The following is a 7,627-nucleotide window of genomic DNA, read 5'->3' as shown; positions in this document are numbered from 1 at the left end:
GCAGAAACATGTCGACCGTTTATTTCTTCAAGCACACCAGGTTTTACATTGACACTTACCCGGGGTGTGTGCTTTTTTCACTTTGATTTTAATGGAATATGACTATCCCTTTTATTAAAGTTGATACAGGGAACTGTTGTAGCTCCTTTTACCTGCACACAATGTTGATGGGCTTAATGGTTGTGCCCTTTTCTAAGAAAAAAGAACCCGATGATGAGATTTAACACCTACTTGTTTGGTGTTTGAGGGTTCGCTTTTCTATTTCTGAATGCTCTTTTTTAGGTCTCGTCCTTTACCATTCCGAAGGAATGGGAAATGGCGAGAATTCAAGTGCTCGAACTGATCGTCAAACCACCGCTTTTTAGGTCTCGTCCTTTACCATTCCGAAGGAATGGGAAATGGCGAGAATTCAAGTGCTCGAACTGATTGTCAAACCACCGCTTTTTTCGTGGCGTTTTCTTCGAGTGCACGTACAGGCACGCGCTTTTGGCCCATACAATTTCATGGCCATCTCTTCCTGTTCCTCAATGTCCCTCCCACCCTTCGTTTGATCTTGCCGCGAGTTCAGGCTAATGGCCCTCCCCCAGCACAGAGCGCGCATCGCGGCCGCACAGCACATCAAAGGGCTTCTCCCAGCGTGTGCTGTGCGGCTTCTCCTCCCCTAATTATGTGGCCGGCCGTACTTGTGTTTCCTGGCCGCTTCCCGGCCGCTCTTGTATTTAATTAGCAGCAGCAGCATTTCTCCTGCGCCAGGCCACATCAAAGGCTCTGTGCCACTTTCACCCACACAGCAACACTTACAGACACTCAACGCCACTCACACCCACGCAAGCCCACTATCATCCACGCAACACCACACTCACCCACGCAACGCCACTCACCCACGCAACGCCACTCACCCACGCAACCCCACTCATCCACGCAACCCCACTCATCCACGCAACACCACTCATCTAAGCAACCCCACTCATCCACGCAATGCCACTCATCCACGCAACGCCACTCATCCACGCAACGCCACTCACCCATGCAACGCCACTCACCCACGCAACACCACTCAGCCACGCAACCCCACTCATCCACGCAACGCCACTCATCCACGCAACGCCACTCACCCACGAAACGCCACTCACACATGCAACGCCACTCACCCACGCAACACCACTCACCCACGCAACACCACTCACCCACGCAACACCACTCACACACGCAACGCCACTCACACACGCAACGCCACTCACCCACGCAACGCCACTCACCCACGCAACGCCACTCACCCACGCAACGCCACTCACACGCGCAACGCCACTCACACGCGCAACGCCACTCACACGCGCAACGCCACTCACACGCGCAACGCCACTCACACGCGCAACGCCACTCACACGCGCAGCGCCACTCACGCGCGCAACGCCACTCACGCGCGCAACGCCACTCACGCGCGCAACGCCACTCACGCGCGCAACGCCACTCACACGCGCAACGCCACTCACACGCGCAACGCCACTCACACGCGCAACGCCACTCACACGCGCAATGCCACTCACACACGCAACGCCACTCACACAGGCAACGCCACTCACGCACGCAACACCACTCACGCACGCAACGCCACTCACACACGCAACGCCACTCACACATTATGGGTGCAGATTGTGGGTGCAGATTGTGGGTGCAGATTCAGAGAAAACTCAGCAGCACCACCACCATTGCAATGCAATAGGTCTCGTTTTAACGCACATTTAAGCTATAGGCCTTGTAAATGGCAAAGCCTTTTATTTATGTTCCAAAAACCAGAACGCAAAAATAAAGGGCATAATGATTTACAATGCTAATAGTTCAGACTCGCGTTATTGCGAGACCTATTGCATTTTCAATGCTTGTCTATTTTCTTACCTCCCCTTTTCTTCTGCTTTTGGCTTGTTTTGTTACTGTTTCTCCCCTTGTTTTCCCGCTTTTTATGATTATTTACAACGGAATATATGGTAGAGATTTTTGGTAGTTCAGTCGCTCAGTCCTTAAATATCAACCTCTCATCATATACTTAAATATACAGCCCACGGACATGAACAGATATTTGCTCACATTCTCATGTCGATCCCCATATGCTCAAGACCAGCCTCACACAGGCAATATAAGCCATCCTACCAGCAATGCCTACCCTCAAACCAGCAATGCATGCCATTGTATAACCAATGACAAGAGGACCTGTGATTTTCCTTGGAGGACAACTACTGTGCCACAGATGGCCACAGTGTGAAAGAGATCGCAATCATTATGCGTAGCGGGATGCCCACCATCAAACCAAGGATGAGGTCACAAATGGACAGTGGGGTATCAGTATGCCTGGGATTGCCTGTAAATGACAATGTCTTTTATTTATCCGTTTAGAAAACCTACAATAATAAAAGGCATATGTGAGATCCAGGTTTAAATGAAGGATGAGGCAGACTCAGAATTAAAGTAGAAAAGGATGCTCAGGTTTATTCCAGGAAAGAGAGACACATCCAGATCCCAGCCTAGTTAAGGTAACAGTCACAGTGCCTTCAAATACATACATTCTAATCTCAATCTCCATGGCTGCTTGGCTGCGTCATTAGTTCTATGATGTCACACTGTACACTTCCAAAGCTAAACCTATGTAAGAAGGATGCTACACATCTTCCTCCCATAAACAAAACAAAACCAAAAGAAACAAATAATTTAAGCATAAACATAATATACATTTAAATACAATAAGAACAGAATACATCTTTCCCCAAACTTTATTCCTATAAATAGAAAGAACAACTGATAAAACACAAACATGTTATTCAAGATATAGTCCTTCAAATGAGAAGGTTTTTTGGCAATTCTCGAGGAGCGACGAAGCACCTTTTGACTCATCGTTTGTAACAAACTTATTATCATCATTGTTTGTGTCATTTTCAGAATCAAAAGTTTGATCGCTGCCCGAGAAAACACAAACTCTATTCAAGTTCCAGATTCTGTGATCTAACGTTCTCACAGCATTTTTGAAGACCTTTATCACCTTAATTGGCTTAGAGAATTTAATTTTTTTACCAGGAAGCTTTATACAACCGAATCCCCAATATTCACATGTGTAACTTTTGCAGTTCGTTTAGAATCAAAATATAGTTTCCTAATAGAACAATTCTGTATCTCCTTCTCACACCAGTCAAGATCCTTTTTTGGTGAGATATTTACCTTACAACCCTTAGAAGAATTTGCAATATCTTTCTCAAGATCTCACACCCAAGTCGGTTCTAACAAAGTACAAGGTGATCTTCCTTTAAAAAGAACAAAAGGAGATTTACCAGTTGAGGTATGAGGAGTGAGCCTATAGTTCTCCAATTTTTTAAGAACCTGTTCTTTCCAATTAAGACCTGCCCCTTTTGCCCAAGAAATGGTTTCCTTAAGTACCTTGTTAAACCTTTCCACCATTCCATTAGTTTCAGGGTGATAAAGAGCACATTTCTTATGATTTATCCCACACTTTTTTAAGAAAGACTCCATTTCTTTTGAAACCAGTTGAACCCCATTATCCGTAAGAATGTATTGTGGATAACGTGCTCTTGCAAACAAGGTTTCCAAAAATTTCACAACATTATTGGTTTCAATACTAGATGTGAAGTGTATTTCAGGCCATCTGGAAAACAAATCTAACAACACAAAAATGAAGACCTGTTGACCTTCAGTATAGACGGGACCTAGAATATCAAATGAGATTTCCTTCCAAGGTCTATTAGGAAGATCTCTGATAACCATGGGTTGTACTCTCTAACAACTTTTGACTTATCACTCAAGTTACAAATTACACACTCTCTTATCACCCTCTCAATGTGTAAATCCATACCAGGCCACCAGTATGAAGAGCGAATTCTTTCTTTTGTCTTTGTCATCCCAGAGTGTGAGTCATGAGCCAAATCAATTATGTTTTTACGCAGTTCTGAAGGAGGCACTAATCTAGTCCCACGGACTAAAAGATAATTGCACACTGTCAACTCATCTTCAACCCCCCAGAACTTAGCACTCTCAGCAGTGGCTTGTTTCTTAGAATGCCAGCCCTTTTGCAAAAGAGATATAACATTTGACAGAACAGGATCTGAAAGTAATTTAGAGCGCCACTCAGCCTCATCAATAACTTCCTTAAAAATTGAACAAACTTGAAGGTTATCTTCATCATTGTCATATTCTAGTAATTCATCATGTGATACATCCACCAACCTTGAGAGAGTGTCCGCTACACAATTATCAATACCAGGTATGTATTTTATTTCAAAGTCATACTCTTACAAAGCAATGACCCACCTGGTTATTCTGCTGGATACTAAATCAATACCTTTCTTTGAGAATATTTCACACAAAGGTTTGTGATCTGTTTTAATTATAAATTTGCTTCCCCATAAAAACATTTTGAATTTTTTTACTGACCAAAACACAGCAAGTGCTTCACGTTCAATGACTGAATAACGAGTTTCAGGATCTTTGTGGCCACGTGAGGCAAACATTATGGTATTCAACTCTCCAGAATTCTCCTGTTGTAGAACCGCACCAAGTCCCTTAAGGCTGGCGTCAGTGGTGAGAATAGAAATCTTTTGAGGATCAAAGCTTCTAAGATTAGGAGCTTTCTCAAGCTTCTCTTTAAGAGATTTATACTTCAGATTCACAATCAGTATTCCAAATGAACTCAGACTCTTTTGTTAGTAAGCCTCTTAAACTGACACAATGATCATCAAAACCTTTAACAAATTTATTATAATACTCAATCTTTCCAAAGAATTTCAAGAGTTCCTCCCTAGCCGACGGAGGAGGCATTTTAGTTATAGTATCCACAAAATTTGCCTTTGGCGCAATTCTATCTTTGGAAATCGTATGACCCAAATAATGAATTGAAGAAACTCCAAAATGACACTTATCAATCTTGACAGTGAGATTAGCCTTTTCAAGTCTTCTTAACACATACAAAAAAAAACACTCATGCTCTTCATCATTTTTACCAAAGACTAATATGTCGTCTTGGTAGACACACACTCCTTTGCAACCTTTAAGTACCTTCTCCATGATACGCTGAAAAACAGAGGCTGCCGAGAGAAACCCAAACGGCATTCTGACAAATCTATAAGTTACAAAAGGTGTGGTAAAAGACGTAAAATTTCTTGAAGATTCTTCTAGTTCAATTTGGTGATAAGCGGAAGCCAAATCTAGGGTACTAAACACTTTGGCACCACCAATCTTTGTTAATAAATCTGAGATATATCTATCCACAATCACACACTTGTTAAGCTGTCTCAAGTCAATGCATAAACGCAATGACCCATTGGGTTACGGGCAGCCACCACAGGTGCGATCCAATCAGTGCCAGCTACCTCTTCAATGATCCCTCCAACCTTCAATTTTTTTTATCATCTCCTCTCTTAAAGCTATGGGTACACCGCTAGCCTTACAAGTATAAGGTATAGAACCAGCTCTTATAGGAATCTCCAATTTTAACCCTTTGAGACATCTTAGCTCATCCCTAAAAACCTCTGGGAATTGCATTTTAGCATGACGTACTAAATCAGGATTAGAAACTTTTTGAACAGAACTAACTAGATCCTTAAGTATTATAGGATTAGGTGAACTAGGATCAAGCATTACATTGAGGTCACCCTGATGGAACCAACTTATGATACTATCACCCTTTTGTGAAACATAAATCTTTCCTACAGTAAAACGACTTTTATATTCTATACATCCTGTGAAATATCCCGGCAATGTTATAAGTTCTCCTCCATACGCCAAAGGACGAATGTCAGGTTTCTATAAATGAACCTTACTGGTTAGTTTTTCCAAATAGAAATTCTTAGATATAATAGTTATTTTGGCCCCTGAATCAAAAAGAACATCAGTGGACTCACCTTCAATCAAAATTTTGTCAACAGGACAATTTCTAAGATCAGCAGTAGATGTGACTTGGACTACTACCTGTCCACAAACAAAGTCCTCCTCCAAGGACTCATTATGAACAGCTTTTACTGAAGCCGAAGAAAACTTACTTTTGCAGAGGTTAGAATAGTGTCCCTTTTCCTTATATTTCGAACACATGGCATTTAAAGCAGGACATTTTGTGTCATTAGCATAATGACCAACCTTATCACACCTAAAACACGTTGGTACGGAAGGTTTCTTTTTAGTTTTAGCAGGATTGGTAGGATCAGAACCTTTTGGTTTGTCTCTCACGCTACTCTTAACTACTTGAACCGAGGGTTGTTTGATCTTTTTCAAGGTGTCAACACATTTTAGTGAATGCTCAACTCTTTTAGCTAATTGGAGGACTTCATCTAATGAAGGCTCATCTTTTAACCACAATTCATCACAAACCTTTTCAATATTGCAACCAACCATGAATTGATCCCTGATCCTTTCTTCAATAGAATCAGCAAATTTGCAAGACGAAGCTAATTTTCTTAACTGAGTAACATACCCTTCAACAGTTTCTACCTTATTTTATAATCTTTTCGCAAACTGGTACCTTTCTAATATGGTACTTCCTTTAGGCAAGTAGTGTTTGTACAATTTTTTCATGCAAATCTCATACTCATTAAGATCTTTTTCCTCCTCAGCACTAAGTTCAGCCAGGTGAGCAAAAACATCTTGACCCTCTGACCAAAGACAGTGGAGAAGAAGAGAGGTTTTACGTTCTGCACTTAAGCTAACACCACAAACCTCAGCGTAACGCTTGAAAACATTCTTCCACTTCGGCCATTTGATAGGAGGGTCACCCGGAGATGACAGAAAAAATGGTGCTGCAGTAACATTCTGCATAACTAAAATACAGTAGTGGATTATGAAAACCTTAACACCCCTTTAGGACCCTGCCAAGATTTAGTAAAGAACTACCAAAACCTAAATGCTCCCTAAGTATCCTGCTAGGATTATATGCTTGGAACACTAAATAGACAAGTCAGTAATAACAGTCATAAAAGAACAGCGAAGAAATAACATGAATAACAATAGGTCGCTGCAATAAATGTAAATGTAAAATGTTTGAATGAAAAGGGTGTGTGTCACTAAAAGAGCAACACGCTTTTCAATATGCTTAATCCAGAGAAGTGTGCGTGTCGCTGAAAGGGTAACACGCTTTGAATATGTTTAATCCAGAGAAGTGTGCGTGTCACTGAAAGGGTAACACGCTTTGAATATGTTTAATTCATAGAAGTGTGCGTGTCACTGAAAGGGTAACACGCTTTGAATATGTTTGAATGAAAAGGGTGTGTGTCACTAAAAGAGCAACACGCTTTTAAATATGTTTAATTCAGAGAAGTGTGCGTGTCGCTGAAAGGGTAACACGCTTTGAATATGTTTGAATGAGAAGGGTGTGTCTCACTAAAAGAGCAACACGCTTTTCAATATGCTTAATCCAGAGAAGTGTGCGTGTCGCTGAAAGGGTAACACGCTTTGAATATGTTTAATCCAGAGAAGTGTGCGTGTCACTGAAAGGGTAACACGCTTTGAATATGTTTAATACATAGAAGTGTGCGTGTCACTGAAAGGGTAACACGCTTTGAATATGTTTGAATGAAAAGGGTGTGTGTCACTAAAAGAGCAACACGCTTTTAAATATGTTTAATTCAGAGAAGTGTGC

Source organism: Lissotriton helveticus, chromosome 6 (assembly GCF_964261635.1).
Source record: "Lissotriton helveticus chromosome 6, aLisHel1.1, whole genome shotgun sequence".
Classification (NCBI taxonomy): Eukaryota; Metazoa; Chordata; class Amphibia; order Caudata; family Salamandridae; genus Lissotriton; species Lissotriton helveticus.
This window is presented reverse-complemented; position numbering follows the sequence as displayed.